The following is a 24,478-nucleotide window of genomic DNA, read 5'->3' on the forward strand; positions in this document are numbered from 1 at the left end:
GAACCTGGCTATAGGTTTATCAGTATACCACTAAAATAACCAGTGGGTCAACGAAGACATCAAAGAGCAAATCAGAAAATACCTCGAGACAAATGAAAATGGAAACACAGCTTTCCACGGGTTTGTGTTTTCCCATTTTTCTTCTTGTAATTGACTTCTAGTTTCATACTGTTGTAGTTTGGGGAAAAAAATGCTTGATATCATTTCTGTCCTCTTAAAATTGATGAGAGTTGTTTTGTGGCCTAGCATGCGATCTATCCTGGAGAACTTTCCACATGCACTTGCAAAGAATATGTATTCTGGTGGTTTGGGGTGGAATGTCCTATAGATATCTATTCAGTACAACTGGTCTAATGTGTCAATATAAGACCACTGTCACCTTACTGATGTTCTTTCAGGATGCTCTGTCCATTGATGTATGTGGGATGTTAAAGTCCCATGCTATTATTATATAATTGTCAATTTCTCCCTTCACGTCTGTTAATATTTACTTTATATATTTAGGTGCTCCTGTATTGGGTGCATATATGTTAATAAGTATAATATCCTCTTCTTGTATTGATCCCTATGCCATTATGTAATGCCCTTCTTTGTCACAGACTTTGTTTTAAAGTCTATTTTGTCTGATTTGAGTATTGCTACCCCTGATTTCCTGTTGTTTCCATTTGCATGAAATATCTTTTTCCATCTCCTCATTTTCAGTCTGTGTCTTTAGCTCTAAAGTGAGTCTCTTATAAGCACCATTTAAATGGGTCTTTTTTTTTAATCCAATCAGCCACGCTATGTCTTTTGATTGGAGCATTTAGTCCATTGGCATTTTAAATAATTATTGATAGGTATGTACTTTTTGCCATTTTGTTACTTGTTTTCTGGTTGTTTTTGTAGTTCTTATCTGTTATTTTCTTAATTTCTTCTGGTTTGATGATTTTCTTTATTGGTATGCTTGTGTTCCTTTCTCTCTAGTTTTTGTGATGTGGCATTTTGATTTGTGGTTACCATGGGGTTAGTATATGTTGACATATGACTATAGCTACTTGATTTAAGCTGAATAATCATTTAAGTTTAAGCACGTTCTAAAAGATCTGTTTACCCCTTCCCCCACATTTTGTGTTTTTGATGTCATATTTTACAATTTCATGTTTATCTCTTTAGTGATTATTTTAGTTATAGTTGATTTTATGGGTTGTTTTTTATTTTGTCTTTCAATCTTCATACTAGCCTATCTAAGTGGTTGTCCTAGCCTTTACTGTATGTTTGCCTTTACTAGTGGGATTTATTCCTTTCCTATAGGTACTTACCTTTTGTTACAGACTTTTTCACTTATAGAAAATCCTTTAACATTTCTTTTAGAGTTGATTCAGTATTGATGAATATTTTAAATTTTTGCTTTCCTGAAAAGTTCTTTATCTCTCCTTGTATTCTAAGTCATAGTCTTGCTGGGTAGAGTATCCAAGGTTGTATGTTTTTTCCCTTTCAACACTTAAAATATATGATGCCACTCCCTTCTGGCCTGCAAAGTTTCTGCAGAAAAATCAGTTTATAATTTTATGGGGTTCCCTTGTACATGGCTCTTTGTGGTTCTCTTGCTGCCTTTAGAATTCCCTCTTTAATACTTGCCATTTTAATTATAATTATGTCTTGATGTGGGTTTGTTTGGGTTCATCTTGTTTGGGACCCTCTGTGCTTCCTGTACCTGGATATCTTGTTTTCCTTCCTCAGGTTTGGGAGGTTTTCAGCCATAATTTCATCAAACGTTTTTGACCTCTTTCTCTCTTCTCCTTCTGGGAGCCATGTAATGTGAATTTTAGTATGCTTGATGTTGTCCTAGAGGTCCCTTAAACTCTTCTTTTTTTTTAAAATCTGTTTTTCTTTATGCTGCTCTGTCTGGGTCCAATATTCTATCTTCTAGATCATGTATGAGGTCTTCTGTATCACCTAATCTATGTTAATCCCTTCTAGTATGTCTTTCATTTCAGTTATTGTATTTTCAGTTCTGACTGGTTCTTTTTATATTTATCTCTAGTTCTAGTTCTTTGTTTAAATTCTCACTGTGTTCATTTATTCTTTTCCCTAATTTAGTTAGCATTCTTACTTACGCTTTGAACTCTTTCTCTGGTGAATTATTTATTTCTGTTTCATTAGTTGTTTTTCTAGCAGTTTTTTCTTCTTCTTCCAATTGAAACAAATTCCCTCTCTTATTTTGCTTAACTTTCTCTGTCTCTATCAAATTAGGTGAAAAAGTCACCTACTGCAGTCTTGAAGGGTTGTTCTTATGTGGGAATATCCCCATACAGTCTGCATGTGCCCAGTGGCTTTGGTGGGAGACATGGATCTGACATGAGCATGAGTCATGTCTTTCCCTAGGTTGCTATCACCTGGCTAGGAGGTAGGGCTGGAGATGGAGTGGCTAGAGCTAGAGCCAGGTATGAGCCAAGGCTTTTCCTCTGCTCAGTAGCCAGCACCACCCTATTGGGGATAGGGGTAGGTAGTAGGTTGCTGGAGCAGAAGCCCTGAGGGTGGGTCCAGGCTGGCTCCATTCCCTTTAAGTGTGTGGTCTCTCCCCTCCTAGCACTGGCACCCTCACCCTAGAGGGGAGCAGTGCTGGAGCAAGAGGGGCTGGTGCAGGTGTTTGGCATGGGTTTGAGTGTGGGTTTTGGTGGCCCTGGCTGCTGTCAGGGCCCAGGACCATTTCTGATAGCTGCCTCAGTAAGCACCAGTAATGGCTGCCCTCCCACCAGCTGAGATGCCACTTCAGGCCTGAGTTGCATTGTCCCTCACAATGGAGCTCTCCCCTTGGCCCCTGTAGCCCTTGCCCTAGTGTGGACCTGCGTGGTGAAGCAAGTGGGACCAAAGTGGGCACTCAGTTCAGGCTGAGGTGCCTGGGCAGTTGCAGGAAACTGGCCAATGTCCTGTGCAGTTTCAATTCACCCTCTGTACCTTGCGTCGGGAGTAACGAAGCATGCCTGTGTTCCTCATGGGCAGAGTCCAGGCTTCCCACAGCCTTCCTATTAGTCTCACCAGCCCTCCAACCAGCCAAGGGGACTTTATCTTCCTGGTGTTAGATTCCAGCACTGGAGAGCCCAATATGTGGCTCAGACCACTCACTCACCAGGGCGGATCTCTGCCCATGTAATCCCCCTCCTGAGTTCCATCTCGGGGGCACAGGTCTTGACTTGATGGCTTCTTTTCCCTTGACACCAATTCCATGTGGATATTTCTTACAGCCTTGGTTGTAGAAGACTCTTTCTGCCAGTCTCCAGTTAGTTTTCAGTGAGAATTGCTCCACATGTAGATGTATTTTTGATGTGCTCCTGGAGGGAGTTGAGTTCCGTGTCCTCCCACTCCACCAACTTGATCGTGCCCCCTATTTTGATACATCACTTTTACTTCTCAGGTTCTGTTCAAGCTTTGTTGACATGTATTTCTGAAAGGCCTGGGGGTAGGGAACAAAGACTTTTATAGGTACAAAGAAAATGATCTTACAGTGTCCCATTCAGTGTTTGGTGTTATAAGATAGTACAAAGCATCCCTTTGTTTATATGTCCATGTAAAATTTGAGGTGCCTTGAAGTGATTCTGGAGATTTGAAATGATATTCTGTGTAGATCACTCTGTAATACAGATCTCAAAGCTTAGGACCTGGAGTATATGAAACATTTTAGGGAAATATCTGTACATTGAACCCTGAGCATAAGGGAAGAATCATGCTGACTAGATAGGCTACTTTGTCAAGCATCTAGACCAACAAGGTTTTACCAAAGTGGGCGCTACTGTTTACTGTGTGATATGGAGAAGATTCAAAAATTATCTGCAAGAGTTTACTGTAATATCAACTCATAACAATGTTACAGGCTTTTCCTGAGGATCAATAGAGGTAGTACATGAGTACAGCATAGAGACAACATGGTTTAATGGTTTGGGGCTCCAGCTCTGGACTGAGGCTGCCAAGATTAAACCCACTATACTTTCACTTACTAGTTGTGTGACTTTGAGAAAGTGATTTAATCTCTCTGTGCCTGATTTTCTGATCTAGAAACTGAGGACTGTTTTTGTCTTACAGAGATATGAAAATTAAATGAGATAATGCATGTAAAAAGCCAAGGCAGATACTAGAGTATAATGAATGATCTGTAGATGTATTTCTTTTCTTTTGTTTCATTTTACATATGAAAATGCTTTATGAAAGGAAGGACTTTATTAATGAAAAATATTATTAGTTAAGACATTTATTAATTCTTATTCCAGTCAGGAATATCATGTGCAATTATAATACTTTTTGTCACACCCTGATTAGAAAATATTTTCTCTAAATACTTTTTTCTTTAAGTACAAAAATGCATTTAGAATGAGTTTCAAAGGAAGAGTTTCTATTTAAATTTAATGTGATGCAACCACAGGTTTTCTTTTTGGCAATATCTTATTTCATTTTTAGCTTTCACTTAATTCCTTATACTTTATTTTGTGGATTCATTACTATGCAAATACATATGCACTATATTCAAGTACATGCTTTGAGGATTATGTTACGTTATATCATTTCACAAGTAAACAGCTTGCATCCAGTTTTTTCAAATTACAAGTGTTTTATATAGGTTGATACAAGTTACTGAGTCCAGTCAATAACCAAGATCTTTCCTGTGAACTAGGAAAGCACTATACTAATTCTCCACAGGTATTAATGATAAAAATTTTGTAAAATATCAATTACATTACTAAAAAGATGTATATTGGCTACTGATTTGCATAAAAACATAGCTTAAAATCAACTGAAAATCTATATTATAATATTATTATGATTGTTCTGATTTTTCAGTTTATAAATTAAGTTCTCCTTTCTTCATCCTGGTGTTGTTTTTGTGCCATTTTAAATTATTTGGTAATATCCCCAGATTGTATAAAATAGAAAAGAATTAGAAATGAAAGAAATAATGTTAAAAGCCATTTCATTTTTTACTTTCATCAGGACAGATAAAATGTTGGAAGGGAAAGAGCTAAAACAAATTGTTTTAAAGACTTAATTATTGATTTCATCTTTCAAAGCTTTAGGTAAAGAGGTGTTCAGAAGAGATAGTTATTCAGCCACTTATTCTGAAGCAAAAAAATAGGTTATTTTGCCTTCATTGACAAGACTTCAAATATTAAACACCAGCATATTGAGATTTCTCAGATAGCTCAAAGTTTATTAGAATAGAATGGAATAGAATAAGTCAGAATATGTAAGATGTGTTCTCTTTAGCTAAATAGCAATTAAGTCTTATGAATTACTTTCAAACTGAGTCTTAGTTTCAAACCAAGGCTGGCAACATATTTAAAATTAAATAGTTCTGTGGTGATTCTTTTTAATCCTAACAATATGAAGAAATACCAGCATATATTTAAAGTATTTAAAAGATCTTACTGTGTGGACTTTTACTGACTCCTTTTGCCCATTATTGAGAACAGTGTCAGGCACATACTAAGTGCCCATTAAATATTTGTCTAATTGAATGAATGTTATTCTTAATAATATTAGGAGTTTTTTTGTTTGGGGCTTTTTGTTTATTTGTTTTGTTGTTGTTGAATTTAACCCAGTAAGAATTTACATTCCAGGGAACAGAAATATCTATAAAACTAAATGAGATGATACCACCTATCATTTAAATGTTTCCTCTTTTTGGGTTTCCTTTCCTGTACACACACATAGTACAGCTGTTATTACTACTATTGATAGTAACCTTCAGTTTTCTTTTGCTATGTGAGTAGTGAGCTAAATACTTCACCACAGTTACCTGATTTCATGCTCAAGCTCAGTTTGGGGGATGTTTATATGCAGTATAAATCAGAACACCTTAAATAATTATAAGTAACCTGGTAATAGTTTCTGTGCTAAACTTAAATGTTTCATACATACATTTTTGTACATGCCTGGAAAATTAAAAATTAGGGAAGTTATATACTGAATTGTGTCCCTCTTCACAAAATTCCTATGTTGAAATTGTAAATCCTAATACCTCAGAATATGACCATATTTGGACATAGTATATTTACAGAGGTAATTAGGTTAAAATAAGGTCATTAGGGTAGGCCTTAATCCAATATGTCTAATGACATTAAAAGAAGAGGAGATTTGGACACATAGATGCATACAGGGAAGAGTAAGTGAAGACACAGGGAGAAGATGGCCATCTCTAAGCCAAGGAGAGAGTCTTGGAACAGATCCTTCCCTTATGGCTGTCAGAAAGAACCAACTCTGCTGACACTGATCTCAAACTTCTAGCTTCCAGGCCTGTGAGAAAATAAATTTCTGTTGTTTAGCCACCCAGTCTGTGGCACTTTGTTACAGCAGCCCTAGTAAACTAAAACAGAAATAAATGTCATTATATAAATGACTCATGTTTAAATTTTTCATTTTCTTATAGTGTTTTCTCTTCCTTAACCTAGTTCCAGATTAAGGAAGCTTCACCGATAGAATACTGCTTTTTAGTTCCAGTGTGTAGAATCTTCCATTCTCTGTGACTTCCTGCTCAGTTGCTGGCAGATCTATGCAAAGTTAATGTGATGGCAGTGGCTTGCACATACAGTAAGTGACATTATCAAGGAGTCAATAAAATGACACAGTTTTTTCAAATGTAATACCAATTTTGGGATATAAGAACATTGTTAATACAATAGAAGAACCATTAGCACATACAACAGCTTTGCTTTATTAACATCACTGTTCATGTTAGCAATTTTGATCTAATTTAAGTGATGTCCCCATTATGGTGGCAAACTGTGTTTTCATTAATACAGTGGAAAAGCCATTAATATGAAAATTGCTCATTCAGAATCGTATTAGTGAAGTGCTTATCTTATTATCACCAAGCCAATTCTAACCTAGGTGCTAATAAGCAATCTGAGTTGAAGCATCCCATAGCAAAGGCATCATCATACTGCTTTAGGAGGCTCTTATTGGCTTTCTTATGGTTTCTTGAAACCTTTCACTGCATTATTTAAAAAGTTATGTAAATTAATGTCAACACTGTTGTTAGTTTATTTCTGAATCTTATTCTATAAATTTTATATAAAGACACATACATCCTACAACTTCACATTTGGATATCCTAATTACATCCCTGCGTATCTTCAGAATATTAATAAGTAGTGTGTATAGGTTTGGGTTCCTTTGTTTTAAGCAACAGAATATAACTACCTTATGCAAAGAAACATACTGAAATGGCTATGTGGGAGTTCACAGAATAAACAGGTGGGACTTGCTTAGAATTAGGAAACAGATTTCTAGAGGGCTCTAGAAAGTGAACCAGACCAATGATCATTCTAGCAACAATGGTTGGGTCAGTTTGCTCTGTCAGAATGAATATTTTCATCCTTCCTCCTGTTTTTGTATCAATCCACAGGCCTCAAGTCCTGTGGCAGATAACCTGAATAACTTAGCTTAGGTTCTGCGTCTGGCTGCCTCTTATACTAGGGTAACCGGGAGGGTCTGTTTACTTTTGTATCTATCCTGTAAGACCACACGAAATATGGGAGAGGAAATCTTACCCCACTAATAACTGTGGTGCTATTGAGAAAGAAGTAATTGGAATGTAGCCAAAAACATCCCACTGTAGTTATCAAATATATGATGAGTGTTCTACCTTATAGGGAAACTGTGGTAGACATTACTTCTACTCATAATTACCTGGCTCTCTGAAACTTTCATCCTCTGGAATCACGGCCATATGAGTTGTTTCAGCCAAGGATATGTGAACAAACGTGAGGTGTGTTTCACAACTCCATCTCAATTTTTAATTACCGGTGCTCAACTCCTCAATTTTCCTTTCGCTACCACTAAAACCAACAACCTTCCAGATGGTAAAGCCTCTGTCAATTGGGGTCCCAGAAAGCAGCAATGTAAAGTAGAGGTCTTCACTAAAGGTAGTAACGTACAACAAAAACAAAAAACAAACATTGTCAAAGTCACAGATATATTGTGGGTTTTGTTACCCAGCCTATCCTGGGGACATATGTGGTATGGCAGAAGGAATGTAAATATTGTTAAAATATAAGCTCTGATTGTTATTGAATATGTATCCCTGGGGAATTTAAAAAATTTCTCTGTATATCTCTTTCTTCATTTATAAAATGGGAGAATAGTTACCAACAGCATGGGTAGGATGTTATGACATTACCTACAGCCTACAGAGTAAGAAGAAAAGAAGGCTAAAGTCGGAACACTGGGAAATATCAGTAAAGTAGTAGAAAAAATAGGTTGTTTAAGGAGACTGGAGATGAACAACTAGAGAGTTAAGAGTAAAACTAAGAGAGGAGAGCTACAGAATAAGAGAGAAATGCTTCAGAAACAACAAGGTATGAAATGAGGCCATAATATGACAACTAAGAGATAATCGATGACTTTATCAATAGCAATAGACTACTTTGTATTTGTTCCAAGAGGGTACGAGGTACTTTATATTAAAATATTAAGTAAGAACTAAGCACACCATGAAAACAGGGAAAATGGAAAATATTTAAGTTGTAGTGGGGAAGGGGAGGGAAAGCATACAAAAGAAGGAAAGCTGAGACTATAACTTATCAAGAATATCTCTGAGCATTTTGATAAACCTGTTAAAAAAGAAACATGATGCATCACAATGAGTCGTATAAGTAAAACAAGATAAATTTTGTGGAACTATTTTCACACAGATCTCTACCATAGGGACCCTAAAGTAACTTAAAAGATGGTGACCTTCTCAAGCAGTTGTTTGCCACATGGCTTACTTCCACTGTTCCAAAATTTGTGTGCTAAATGGAAATCAGCATTATGTGGTAGCATTTCAGTGAAATGCCTATAATCGTATAAGGTTCCAATTCTTGGTGAATTTAGAGATTTGTTGAACTAACTATGCTAAACACTAAGATGCGTTGGACATTAAAAAAATGTTTTAAGTTAGTTTTCAGCATCTCCAGAATGAATTTGGGTCTTGTCTTGGCCAGATAACTTAGTTATTCTGAAAAAAATACATCAATTTCTTACACCAAAATCTGTGTTAAAAATTCCTAAAACCTTCCCATTTATACCTTGCACCATAGTTGGGTTAAGAACTTTAATGAATTCCTCCCTGATAGATAATGGTCTTGGGAACACCATGTTTTCTGACTCATTTTCTCCATTTCTATGATGGGAAAAACATTCCAATCTCTTTTGAATAAAAGATCAAGCACACTCCCTGAGTATAAATTACCCAGTCTTTAAGAGTATATATTCAATCATGAGGAAATGCATTAGACCACCTACAACTTCTTATGCCTCATGTCCTTTAAAAGAGAGCTAATTTATAATAGTTTGTGATTGTTCTATAATTTCTTTTGAACAAACTTAAATTTTTTTTCTCCATACTTCAATACAATCTCTTCATCCCCTTAAAGGATTTAGTTTTGGATTAAAATCTTCCAGGTGTGTGTGTGTGTGTGTGTGTGTGTGTGTGTGTGTGTGTGTGTGTGTGTGTGTGTGTGTGTTGCATTAAGTTAATAGCAGTGCTACAATATACTTTATGAAAGTGAAAAAGAGAAATAGTTACCTTTTACTTTCCCACAGAGACAGTATGAATTAAGTGAAATGTGTCCCTCTGTGTATTTATTTCCAACTTAGATTGGAGTTCTTTCATCTTTTTTTATCATGTGTACACATATCGCATGCTATGTAATGAGGCTGATCCAACCAATCAACCTTTTTAGACGTACACTGTATTTTCAATGCAGGCACTGTAAGGGAGCAGGATTTCAGCTTGGAACCTTGACTAGGATCATCCCAGGGTGGGGACCAATCACTATGTCCAGTGTTGGGACTTTATTGCTGGTCACTGAAGGAGATGGTCATGTAGACCCTGTGATCTTAAGATTTTCCCTTCTCTTTTAGGGGACAGATGTGTCATCCAAGTCCCAGGAATAATGGGGTACATAAACTACAGATCAGGGGCAGCTGTGTTCAGAAAGATTAAGTCCACATCAGCATCATATCCAGTGTATTCTAGACCACCCACAGGTCATTCTCTCCTTCCCCCTCTCTGGATTGCCTCCAAATATATTTTTAAATGAGATTTTCATTGAATTTTAAATCAACATGCCAACTTAAAGAGAGCAGATAGTAAAAAAAATGTAATGGAATTACAAAGTGGAAAGTATGATAGTCATTGGCTGTTGAAATTAGATTTTATTACTAGGTTTATTTTTTGTAGGAGGCAGAAGATATGGTATATGTTCTTATTTTGAAATTAAAGTAAAATATTAACCAACTTTCAGGGGGCAGGGTAGAGGAGCATTTTTCAGTTAATGTCCTGTTGCCCAGTAAAGCTTTTCTTTTCCTTTGGGCAGTATGTTACTGTTTGATGGGATTTTTTGTTTGTTTGTTTGTTTTGTTTAGTTTTTTTACCTGTTGCTGGTGCTGTTATTATCCCTTGGTGAATGTTTCCCATCCAGGATTTAGCCTATTATTCCTGAGGACAGGTATTCAAATCTCTGCTTACTTTAAACATAGATACATTGGAGCTTTTTTACTCCTCTTGGATTTTCTCAGCAACTTCCTAAAAATTGGGAATTCAGCATGTCCTACTCTTATCAGTCCTATAGCAGAAAATTACCAGCAAAACTGGTTACTGGAAAGACATATGGTTCACAAGCTATTAAGCTTCAAGTTGAGGTTTCCTGAGAGTTTCTTTCAAGATTCTTGATAGCAAAGTTTGCCTAAGTTTATTTAAACTCTTCTATTATTATCTCCTGGAAAAAAGTATATCCTTCTACTACAGATAACATTACTGGATAATTTTGCAAAAATAGAAGCTGCCTTTATCAGTTTCTTTAATTGAGTGTTTATTATCTACAGAGACCAAATTTCAGAACTATGGAAGAATACAATATCCAAACAAGTTTGTTGGAGAGGGAAAAATGCAGTCCTATTGATCCTTAGGATTAGAAAATAATTTATTAAAATGTGAGTGGTTGTGTATTTGGGTGTCTGCTCATTGAAGCTCTTTTAAGTAGGTTTTTTTTTTTTTTTTAAAGACATAGCTTTTCTGTGTGTGGACTAGCTTCTGAACTTTCCAACTTAAATTATATTGTTTTCAGGCTTTTCTTACCATAAACTTTGTTGTTGTGTCTCCTGTTATGCCTCCTGTTACTTTTTCTGATTCTATATACCTTCATTAAATACTTTGGTCACCCACATAATAACAGAATCAGACTCAGGGCAAGGATTTGAGAGTAAGAAGTTCATTTTGGAGGTGATTTCGGGAGCAATGGTAGGAAAGTAGGAATTAGGAAAGTGAGATATGAAAGGGAAATAAGCCAAAAAAGGATGAATTAAAGAACCAGATACTGTCATTGACTGGGGCTAAATCCTGTTGGGGACCTCAGGGAGATGGAACAGAAGTTCTTCAGAGCTGTTTCACTCCGACGGTGTGGAATTTGTATTCAAGAATCCCTAACGAGCAAACACAATCCCTAATCAACCTGTCAATGGTTTTGCTGCTACTTTCTCAGTCACATATTGGGTAGGTTTCTTTTATATTGGAAGAATATCCTAGAAGATGCAACTTGAACTGGCTTAAGCAATAAGGATTTTTTTTTTTTTTTTTTTTTTTGCGGTATGAGGGCCTCTCACTGTTGTGGCCTCTCCCGTTGCGGAGCACAGGCTCCGAACGCGCAGGCTCAGCGGCCATGGCTTACGGGCCCAGCCGCTCTGCGGCATGTGGGATCTTCCCGGACCGGGGCACGAACCTGTGTCCCCTGCATTAGCAGGCGGACTCTCAACCACTGCACCACCAGGGAAATCCAGGATTTTTTTTTTTTTTTAATTCACAAAACTAGAATGTGCTATGAGAGTTCTAACTTCAGGTATGGGTGAAGTACAGTAAGCCACAGTTGTTCTTCAGTGGACCACTGGGATGGAAAGCACCAAATTTGGTTAGACCTATTTTTAAGTGTTGATAGAGGTAGGAAAGGGTAAGAAGGAATACAGTGGCCCACTGAAGAACAACTCTGGCTTCCAAATTCTCTCTATCCCCAATTTGGAATAGTGTAGTCATGTCTAGGGTTTTATTTTAACTATTTGGGGGAATAAAGATTTTTTTACGCTAATTCGAAGCTGTGAGTATAATACCTAGAACTCATGGTTGCCATCTTGGCACTGTAAGGAGATAGTCTATCTGAGACAGACACTGTCACTGACAAATAGGATGGTCTTACTCTCTAGACCCAAGTCATGAACCTACCCTGGCAGTGATTGGGTGTGTAGGGGGCAGTAAGGGAAAGTAAAGTGGGGTGGAGTCTAGCTGTTTCAGAGATCATGGATTGAGATGGGGAGCATGGGTCAGTTCGAGTTGTATTTTCTATCCTTTGATTCTCCAGATGAAAATCAAGGGGCATTTATGAAAAGAAGACAGTATGGATTCTGACTAGCATAGTAAGTGTCTGTTTATCTAAGAGTAGAGCCAAGAAACGGGAGAGCAAAGTGTGAAGGTTGATAAACATAAAATAAGTTCTTGAGTAAATGTAGTAAGTGTCTGTCTGTGCAATAGAGCATATCCTACCATGGGTTTTGACTGTCTATCCCCAATTTGGAAATGGTCCCCACAAACAAACCTCAGTAGGTTCCCTAGCCCACAATTGGGATTTGTACACTCCCCAAATTATAACTCCCATTTTGGGCTGTTTAAGAACACATCATTGTCAATCCATTAAAAAAAAGACTGATAATTCTATAACTTTTAAGTTATATTAAATTTAAACCAAGCACCAGAAGCTACCTACCCATGTGTGAATTACTTCTACTCATAAAGTGATACCTAAGTTCAAAAACAATTCCTGTAGAAAATTGTTTTCCAATGGGTTAGGTGGTTTTTCAATGAAATTAAAAGGAACTTGATAATTGTTTTTATTTATAAATAGTCTAAAAAGTTCTTCAAATAGAGAATTTCCTAAATGTCTATCAGGTGTTTTTATTACTTCCCACATCTTCATGCTATAGTAATATCATTAGTCAAGCCATCATTTAAGATTTATAAACTTAAATCCCTATCACAGAATCTGGTAAACTCAGTGTCTCACAATATCTTTGGAGTTTCTGGGGAGGAACAAGTATCATTGACTTCAACACTTCATTGCTGTTGACTCATTCCCTGATCCTGGGCGAATTCCTTTTCCTTTGCTTTGCATCTCACTTCTTGCTTATGACACCTCTGCTGGACTGTGACCCAGTTTCTTCATTTCCTGAAGTACCACACAAGGCTGAGGAAATAGCAGAATTCTGCTAAGTTTAGGGTAGACATTCTCAAACTTGAGCACACATTATAATCCTCTGGTGGGCTTGCTGAACCCAGATTTCTGAGCCCCATCCCCAGAATTTCTGGTTCTCCTGAGAACTGGCATTTCTAACAAGGTCCTGCATAATGCTGGGGCTGCTGGTCAGAGGATCACACTTTGAGAACTGCTTGTTTACAGTAATAAGGCAGAGTCAGGGGAGGGTTGCATTACTATGCAGGTAACATAAAATTGAAAAATTAGACTTTCTAATTTTTAAAGTCCTCAACCATATCCACCTTCAGGAATTTCTCAGTACTCATATTCTAAGTAGAGAACAAGTCTTCTCAATCTTTTCTCTCCTTCCCTTCTTCCATGGTTCCTTTACACCTCTCTAAAGGACTGGCTTGGGAAACCCAGAACTCCTCTTACTTTATTATATAAAACACTTGAGTTATTGTCATCTTTTGGCTCAAACCTGGTCTTTCCTGGCCAAGCCTCTGGGTGATTGATTTTTCTGAACTATTTTGCTAAACAAAGAAGGTTCTTTCCTATTTACATATTTCTGTGACTGGCTCTTCAACTAATAGTTTTAGTCTCTCAAGTATATTATATTTTGTAATAGATTTATGAAACAGAAAGCAAAAGTTCCTAATAATTCAAGTCCTCGGTGTGTCTTTAGCTAGTTTAGAAATTTTTATTTTTATTGCATGTATCATTTATTGTATGGCTATGGTCATGATAATAAATATTGACTAAATTAACATATACACGAATTAATAGTTTTTTTTATGTTGGAATATAGTTGATTGACAATGTTGAGTTATGTTCAGGTGTACAGCAAAGAGATTCAGTTACACATGTGCCTATTTTTTTCAAATTATTTTGCCATTTAGGTTATTACAGAATATTAAGCAGTGTTTCCTGTGCTATAGCGTAGGTCCTTGTTGGTTGTCTATTTTTTTTTTTTTTTTTTTTTTTGCGGTACGCGGGCCTCTCACTGTCGTGGCCTCTCCCGTTGTGGAGCACAGGCTCCGGACGCGCAGGCTCAGTGGCCATGGCTCACGGGCCTAGCCACTCCATGGCATGTGGGATCTTCCCGGACCGGGGCACGAATCCGTGTCCCCTGCATCGGCAGGCGGACCCCCAACCACTGGGCCACCAGGGAGGCCCTGGTTGCCTATTTTAAATATAGCAGTATGTATATGTAAATCACAAACTCCCAATCTATCCCTCCCTCACAGCCCTACCCCTGGTAACCATAAATTCGTTCTATAAGTCTGTGAGTCTGCTTCTGCTTTGTAAGTTCATTTGTATCATTTTTTCTTTAGATTTCACATATATGCAATATCATATGATATTTGTCTTTCTCTGACTTACTTTACTTGGTATGATAATCTCCAGGTCCATCCATGTTGCTGCAAATGGCATTATTTCATTCTTTTTTATGGCTGAGTAATATTCCATTGTATATATGTACCACATCTTCTTTATCCATTCATCTGTTGATGGACATTTAGGTTGTTTCCATGTCTTGGCTATGTAAACAGTACTGCTGTGAACATTGGGGTGCATGTATCTTTTCAAAGTATGGTTTTCTGCATATATATGCCCAGGAGTGGGATTGCTGGGTCATATGGTAGCTCTAGTTTTAGTTTTTGAAGGAACATCTATACTGTTCTCCATAATGGTTGTAACAATTTACATTCCCACCAACAGTGTAGAAGGGTTCCCTTTGCTCCACATACATTTACTGTTTGTAGACTTCTTGATGATGGCCATTCTGACTGGTGTGAGGTGGTACCTCATTGTAGTTTTGATTTGCATTTCTCTAATAATTAGCAATGTTGAGCATCTTTTCATGTGCCTCTTGGCCATCTGTATGTCTTCTTTGGAGAAATGTCTATTTAGGTTTTCTTCCCATTTTTCAATTTGGTTGTTTGTTTTTAATTTTTTTTTTTTTTTTGATACTGATCCACATGAGCTGTTTATAGATTTTGGAGATTAATCCTTTCTCGGTCACATCCTTTGCAAATATTTTCTCCCATTCTATGGGTGGTCTTTTCATTTACTTTTTGGTTTTCTTTGCAGTGCAAAACCTTTTAAGTTTAATTAGGGTCCCATTTGTTTATTTTTGTTTTTATTTCCATTACTGTAGGAGATGGATTGGAAAAGATCTTGCTACAATTTATGTCAGAGAGGGTTCTGCCCATGTTTTCTTCTAAAAGTTTTATAGTATCTGGTCTTACATTTAAGTCTTTAATCCATTTTGAGTGTATTTTTGTGTATGGTGTAAAAGAATGTTCTACTTTCATTATTTTACATGTAGTTATCCAGTTTTCACAGCACCACTTATTGAAGAGATAGTCTTTTCTTCATTGTATAGTCTTGCCTCCTTTGTTGTAGATTGTTTGATCACAGGTGCATGGGTTTATTTCTGGGCTTTCTATCCTCTTCCATTGATCTATATTTCTGTTTTTGTGCCAGTACCACACTGTTTTGATGACTGTAGCTTTGTAGTATAGTGTGAAGTCAGGGAGCCTGATTCCTCCAGCTCCATTTTTCTTGCTTAAGAGTGCTTTGTCTACTTGGGGTCTTTTGTGTTTCCATACAGATTTTAATATTTTTTTGTTCTAGTTCTGTGAAAAATGCCATTGGTAATTTGATAGGGATTGCACTGAATCTGTAGATTGCCTTTGGTGGTATAGTCATTTTGACAATATTGATTCTTCCAAACCAAGAACATGGTATATCTTTCCATCCGTTTGTGTCATCTTCAATTTCTCTCATCAGCATCTTACAGTTTTCTGCATACAGATCTTTTGCCTCCTTAGGTAGGTTTATTCCTAGGTATTTTATTCTTTTTGATGTGTTGGTAAATGGGATTTAAAAAAAATTTTTCTCTTTCTGATCTTTCGTTATTGTATAGATATTCAAGAGAGTTCTTGCTTCTGCTGTCTGCCCCCTGGTGAATGAGGCTGGTCTACGAGGCTTGTGTAGGCTTCCTGATGGAAGGAACTGGTTCCTGTCCACTGGTAAGTAGACCTGGGTCTTGTCCCTCTGGTGGGTTGTGCTGTGTCAAGGGGTGTGTTTAGTGGGCAGCTGTGTGCTCAGGAAGACTGCTGTGTTCCCGCCCTGTTGGTTGTTTGGCCTGAGGCATCCCAGTAATGGAGCCTACAGGCTGTTGGGTGGGGCCAGGTCTTAGTGAGAAAATGGCAGCCTCCAAGAGTACTCCCCAGAAGTACCGCCACCAGTGTCTTTGTCCCTGCAGTGAACCACAGCCACCCCTTGCCTCTGCAGAAGATCCGTAATACCAGCAGATAGGGGTGGCCCAGGCTTTTATGAGGTCACTGCTTTCTGCCCTGGGTCCTGGTGTGCTTGAGAACTTGTGTGCACCCTCAAAAGAGTGGAGTGTCTGCTTCCCCCACTCCTATGGAATTCCCAAGATCAGACCCCACTGGCCTTCAAAGCCAGATTCTCTGGGGGATCCTCCTTCCATTGCCAGACCCCCAGGCTAAGGAGCCTGATGGGCTCAGAACTTTCACTCCTGTGGGAGAACGTCTGTGATATAATTATTTTCCAGTTTGTGGGTTGCCCACCCAGCAGGTATGCGATTTGTTTTTATCATGATTGTGTCCCTCCTACTGTCTTATTGTGGCTTCTTCATTGTCTTTGGATGTACGATATCTTTTGTGGTAGGTTCCAGCATTTTTTTTTCTTTTTTGATGGTTGTTCACCAGTTAGTTGTGATTTTGGCATTTTTGTAAGAAGAGGTGAGCTCATGTCCTTCTACTCTGCCATCTTGTCTCTGGCCTGTTCTAAAGAACCTATATACAAATTTTTGATATTACAACTTACAGTTAACATGGATAATACAATGTTTGTTCAGAGTGAAAGAGGCAGAATACTGAAATGATATTTCCTCATTTTCAAGGCTGTCCTGATTGGAAGGCAGGGTGACATTATTATTAAACCTAGGCTACTAAACCAGACTACCAGGGTTCAAATTTAGCTCTGCAACTTTATAGCTCTGTGAACCCAAGAAAGTTACTTACGCTTCTTGGTCTTTTTTTTTTCTCCTAAAGAATATTCATGATTGTAGTACACTCATTATAGGGTCATTGTATGATTAAATGAAGATCTAATACATACATGTAAAGCCCTTAAACTAGTGGCTGGTGTATCATGAGTACTTCATAAATATCAATTCCTCTTATTATGAGGAACTTCTAACATATTATTATTTCTGTTTCTACTATATTATTCAGTTGTAACCTTTGTGGGAGAATTTTTACTTTGGCAGAAAAGAAAGTCCTGCATTTACGTAGAACTCTCTAAGAACATACTAACTGAATATGTAGGTCAGGTACCAGAAATATTGGAGTCCCTCAAATTCTATTAATGGCCTCCCTAACTCAACATGGAATTAGGAAAATTTCAGCATTAAAGATTTTTTTTCAAGTTGCACTTTCCATCAAATTGCAGTTGTCTGAGTTGAATATTTACTTTACGAAGACCTAAGATAAATTATAAAGTATGCTAAACTCTTACAAAATTTACTTTCTGCAATAAGGGATAGCATTACAGGTCATCACAAGAGAGTGATATTTCATTGCTGATTTTTTTAAAGATAAGAAATGCCTTAAATAGTATCAGAGACTAATTTTATATGGTTTCAAGAGACTTGGGCCAACTGGTGTGTGTATGTGCATCGTCAGTGTAATCAGTATCACTGCTATCACCCTGTTTCTCTATATAGAGCAGGCAACTGGTAACTTTTATCCCTATAATTTGTATCCTCCTCCTGCACTTGTCAGTTAATTTGTTCATTTCCAATTTTGGTAGATTCTCCAATAATGCATGCTGGCTCAAACCCGTTCTGTAAGCATATTTTTCAAGGTAAAATAGCATTTTGTTTTCATTTTCATCAAAAAGAAAAACAGTAGGCAACGTTTTTTACATCGCTCTAAGTTTTTACAATCCAAATTTTAGGGATGAGCAGTGAGATTATCGCTTTGGCTTATCTCTTCTCTTTTTTATGGGCATTGTCTTCCTTCCCACATATATACACATATAAAAAAATACATGTTCAAACTATTTTCTTGTACTCTGAAATAATACTGGTCATCAGTGTTAGCAATTTCCTTGTGATAAGAGATCAAAAAGTTTTTTTACATGTTCTAAATAGTTTACTATGAAAAAGATATCTGATGCGTTTTACAACAGCACTTAATTTTTATATGTAAAATAACTAAGAAAGTGCTCGTTACCTGTCAATTCTATACCAGGGAAGTGATGCAAAACCAATAATCACTTAATATCTTTAGAATCTCTTAATGTTTTACTTTCATTTTTGCAGGCTGTGGAAAGCTAAGTAAGCTATTTTCTTTCTTTTATAAATTGTAGCAAACTATCAAAGGTTTTAATGAAGGCGAGAGATCTTTGTTGTTGGTGGTGGTGGTAATAGTAGATCTTTTTAAAGAAAATTACTTTTTACAAAGTTTATGCTGATTGGGACCAGAGCATATTAATTGCTGTTAAATATTTGTAGTTTCCAAAGAGGGAGAAATGTTCTCACAAAAGAAATCAGGCAGAATGTCAGTATCTTTCGTCCTGTTCACTCCTTTCTCATTCCTAACCAACTCTTAATTTAAGCCTGCAGAGTAACCCCTGACTGAGTCAGCTCATTCAGATGTCCTGAAACCATGCTGGCTCCTTTTTAGTCTCTTTTCCTTCAGCAGATGTGTAGTAATGCCATTGGTAGATCTTTGGGGAATTTTCCTTTCTGCTCTTCACCCTCATTACTCCTGCCATCTGGTCTGTTTCTGTTTTACTTCTCTTCAGCAGATGTGCTCCCTCCACCCCTCCCACACTGACCTGAATGAATCTCCTCTCTCTTGCGGTTTAGCACACCCATGAGTCTGGACAGGTACAAGGGCAGACAATGGAGCAGTACCAAGGTCTCAAACCCAGATAGATATGAGAGGGGAGACCTATTACTGTCCAAAGCAAGGAGACTTATGTTTATAAATCTTCATAGGCAAAGCTATTTCTTTCTTTTCTTTTGGCTCTATAAGGTCAACGTGAAAACAAAACCCCCATTTGCTGCCAAATGAAGATCATGTTCTATAGGAGCCAAACTTATGCTCTTATTTTGGTCAGAACATTGTGGCTCATATCACTGAAATTTGTCCAGCATTTGATATTCATGGAGTACAAGTGGATACTTGCTCATAATTTGTCGAGTTACCTGTTTTTGTTGAATATATTATGTTGTTTAAATATATCATGCAAGCTCAATAATGTACTCATTCTTATAGGGACATCAATGTAGAAGATAAAATCCATCCTCAGGTAGGTATTAGGTGTGTTGAGAAACATGACTAAGCTATGAAATAACTATCATCAGTGTAAGGCCACACTTATTAGTCCTGAATGATGAAGTACATATTATGAAATACAATAGAATTGCAAAGAATGACGACTTAGTACTTGGAGGAAGAAAAGAGGAAAGTGGATGATGAGGGCAGTTTGTCCACTGAGATGAAAACATCTGTTTGATTCCTAAATTCCATTTAAGTGTTATTTTAGTTAAAATGATCTGAGATAAAGTTTTAAAAAGTATTCCACAGTAAAACCTGCTAAAATGACAGGGATTAGATTAAGCAGCAATTGATAAAAGTTAAGATTATACTTCAGTGTCTAAGTCTATCTTTACAAAAGAATCTTTTTGTAAAAAATAAAATTCTGCATGTCTATATTAGCATGAATGACTTATGGGTTTTGTGGGATATAGTAATGGAGAAATTAATACTTTATAAAAATACATGGGAGGGCTTCCCTGGTGGCACAGTGGTTGAGAGTCCACCTGCCGATGCAGGGGACACAGGTTCATGCCCCGGTCCGGGAAGATCCCACATGCCGCAGAGCGGCTGGGCCCGTGAGCCATGGCCGCTGAGCCTGCGCGTCCAGAGCCTGTGCTCCGCAACGGGAGAGGCCACGACAGTGAGAGGCCCACGTACTGCAAAAAAATCATAATAATAATACATGGGAACTTACGTGGAATAGCATGTTTTGAAGTGCCTGCTGACCTCTTGGGGGCCTTCACCAACAGGGTGGGCACAAAGATTTGGGGTAGACAAGGAACAGCAGTAGTACTCTATTCTCTACATGATGAAGATTCCCTTGTCCTTTGTGATGGAGCTCCATTGACTCTGGGGCCAAGTGTATTCCTTTGGAAAACGTTTAAATGAAATTATGCATGAAAAGAATCTGAGGGAGTCCCCTAATGTAAAGAAGCACGGAAGGGCAATGAACTTTGTGGTCAAAATAGGACTCCTATATCACCTTGCTGAAAGGATATAGTTTGTATTAAATAAATGTATAGAATGAAGTTACATAAAAATAGTTAATAATTATAAAAACATTAGAAATCATCAAAGAAAGTTTTATTTCAAGAATAAGACATAAAAGTTAACTTTTTATCCTCAAATTATGTATTTTTCAGATTAGTGTAGTTTCTCAACAAAAATGACTGACATACATATAACATGCCAAAAAGCATCTCCTACATTTTAAAATATATTATGAAAACTATATAACTCTGAGTTAAGAATTTTGGAATAACCTCCCTTTGATTTTTTTCTAACATGAATCTCATCGTTATATAACTTCAGACCTAGGTACAGAGTGCTGAGAAACATGAAATTATTGAATTATAGGGTTAGAGGGATCTGAATCCTCATCATGTCCAACAAAATTTTATTGCTTTTAGAGTAAGTTTAACAATATCAAATAGAAAACTCTGTCATGTTTTAATGGTAATTATATGCACAGAAAACCTGGAAGTTCAAAAACCAGGAAGAAACCAAGGCTTACCTGTCCATAGCATCTTAAAATTAGAGTTAAAAGCAAATAAAAAATTAAATTGCCAATTTACTACTGTAATTACTAAACTAGATGTTTTACATGATAGAACCATCATGTGTATGTTGACTTGGAAAGTATGGAAAACTGAAATGTCTGAGGGATTGTGGGGATGTGAATTGGAGCTGCAGTGACTATAGCTTAGATTTTAGATTTGGGTGAGGTTAATTTTGGGATCAGAAAATAAATTGGATATTTAGGAAATATTCTATGAAAATTGGACCCATATGTAGTTCTTAAAGGAATTTTGGGCAAGTAAGGAAGTCATTAATGAATGAGGGAGTCCTTGTCGACTAGTTTCAGAGGAAATATGTCCTACAGAGTGTTCACATACCACAAGGATAAGAGAATGACCATGAGAACAGCAGGGAAAGTGGCAGTGTGTATGAAGACAAGAATCTTCTCCAGTCAAGAGGGAGAACTTGAGCTCAAAACCAGAGGTGTGTGTTAGAATGGTAGCAGAGTGCCTCTGGAGTTGGGCCATGATGGAATCTGAGGTCAGAAAGGAAGGTTTAACTCTAGACATAAAGAGAGATGAGGATTTTTCTGAGACCCGGGAGGAAGATGAAAGGGTACGTGCAAACTGAGCAATATGTTGAATTGGGACAAAGACGCAAGCTGAAGCTCATGAACTTAGCCTTCCCAAGCACATGGGAGTGGGAACACTAGTTAAAAAGAGCAAGGAGGGGCTTCCCTGGTGGCGCAGTGGTTGGGAGTCCGCCTGCTGATGCAGGGGACGCGGGTTCGTGCCCCGGTCCGGGAAGATCCCACGTGCCGCGGGGCGGCTGTGCCCATGAGCCATGGCCGCTGGGCCTGCGCGTCCGGAGCCTGTGCTCCGTGGCGGGAGAGGCCACAGCAGTGAGAGGCCCACGTACTGCAAAAAAAAAAAAAAAAAAAAAGAGCAAGGAGATCTTAGATCCTAGAGGAGAAGAGAAAAGGGGTGAAACAAGTTGGATGCATACTGAGGAGCCAGCAGAAGATAAATAAAAAGGGTTGCCTAGCAACAATAAGAAACACCTTGCAGTTGGACTACCATACTTTGTAAGATAGAGTCAGAACACTAGTTTTATATGTTAAAACTTTGATTTGTGTCCTGTCAGCGTTGGCCAAACTGTTTTATGGTGGTTACTGAGATCACGTGCCTCCCTGAGTCTGTACAATAAGTGATGTTGTACTCATAAGAAAAATGTATTTATTACTAACATTTACTAGCACCCCCCCAAAATTCTTAAACTCCCTTGATTAACTTTATTTCTGTAAACAGCATCACTATTCAGCTGTTCTTGACTCATTTTTGTCATGGGTCCAAGAAAAAAACAATCTTGGAAAACCACTGTTTCCATCAGCTGAGTTCAAAATGAGGCAAAAAAAAAAAAACAAAAAACACCTGCAAAAACTGGGCAACTGAAAAGCCAAGAAATCCAATCTGCTTCCATATAGGAAACAATGACAGAGCTGAATCTGAAGGTAGCAGCAGAAATGAGGTCACCCTGCTGTTATCTCAAAAAGACATTTTGTTTATTTGGATTTTTAAAAATTTGTTCTTTTTATGTCCTGGGTGTTGGAAGAGAAAAAATGATTAAGCAACTGAAAATGCTTTTATGTTTTAAAGTTATACAACATTGCTAAACCCCAAAGAGCAAAATACTCTTCATTTTCCATGTACTGGTATACAACAGACACAAATACGTAAGTGTCTCATTCTTTCCAAAACACAAGCAGGAGATGTAAGTGGAATGAAGCCTTTATAAATGTGTGGCTTACAGAACGATAAAGTGAACATTCAGAAAGTAAACAGAGGAAAGGATTGTGAAAAATTTCTAAGATATTGTATAATTAAAGTCATAGGAATTTTGATATGAAAATGTCTTTTTTACAAAGTGATTTTAGAGCATACTGGCTGCTCCACTGAAGCAAAGGAGAAAAGGTGATTAAGTGATGTTTATAGTGAACATTGAACGAGAGTTCAAGATAGGTCAAAAGGTTCAAGTCAGATTCTGCCAGGGGATTACCATTATTGCTATGCTAAGCAGAGAGATAAATGTGGGGCACAGGGTTTACTGACTTTCAAATATAAGCATCAACCACCAAACCTCTCCAGATTCCATGTGCAAAACCTTAAATCAACATCAATGTGAGAGACATTTGCTAAGACTATATTCAGATTCTACCTTTTTCCCCCTCAGGTTTAAAGCCAGTGCTGTTTTAAATCACTGTGTAATAAGATCACTTTACTTTCTATAACATTGTTCTGTTACATCTTTCTTCTTTTTTCATTTTTATCATTAATTCTGCATACATGATGTGGAACATGAACACACTTCAAAGAAAACTAAACATGCTGGTTTAAATGTAGAACCTATTTAGTTCTAGTATCTCAATAATCATAACTTATCACATTTTAATTATATCTTGGGTCTATATTGTTTTAATATGATTATAGTTCAAGAGACATCCAATAGAACTTGGACTGTGATGCATTTGCATACATACAAATATTTTTTAAAAGCATTGGAAAAAATATTTTCACTCAATTTAATTGCCCAGCGGTTTCCCTTAATTTCCTATGTTGAGGGTGGGGGAAAGGGGTAGAGAGGAAGGAAGGGAGAGAGGGGGAGGAAGAGATATTTGCCCCAGCCAATTGAATGATAAAGTAATTTCTAATATACTACAAGAAGCTGACTGAGGACAGCCTGAGGAATTTACTAAGTAACTGACTTCCTGAGCTTCAGATGTGCAGCTTGAACTGGTTTCAATTTCTAGACTCCAGATAATTTTTTTCTTTTTTAAAATTTTTATTGGAGTATAGTCGATTTACAATGTTATGCTAGTCTCTGCTGAACAGCAAAGTGAACCAGCCATACATACACATATATCCACTCTTTTCTTTAGATTCTTTTCGCATATAGGTCATTACAAAGTATTGAGTAGGGTTCCCTATGCTATACAATAGGTCTTTATTAGTTATCTACTTTATACGTAGTAGTGTGTATATGTCAATCCCAATCTCCCAATTTATCCCTCCGCTCCCCTTTCCCCCCTGGTAACCATAAATTTGTTTTCTACATCTGTGACTCTATTACTGTTTTGTAAGTAAGTTCATTTGTATCATTTTTTTTTAGATTCCACATATAGGAAATATCATATATTTGTCTTTCTCTGACTGACTTCACTTAGTATGATAATATCCAGGTCCATCCATGTTGCTCCAAATGGCATTATTTCATTCCTTTTTATGGCTAATAGTCCAGTGTATATATGTACCTCATCTTCTTTATCTATTCTTCTGTTGATGGACA

The sequence above is a fragment of the Phocoena sinus genome, chromosome 3 (genome assembly GCF_008692025.1).
Source record: "Phocoena sinus isolate mPhoSin1 chromosome 3, mPhoSin1.pri, whole genome shotgun sequence".
Taxonomy (NCBI): domain Eukaryota; kingdom Metazoa; phylum Chordata; class Mammalia; order Artiodactyla; family Phocoenidae; genus Phocoena; species Phocoena sinus.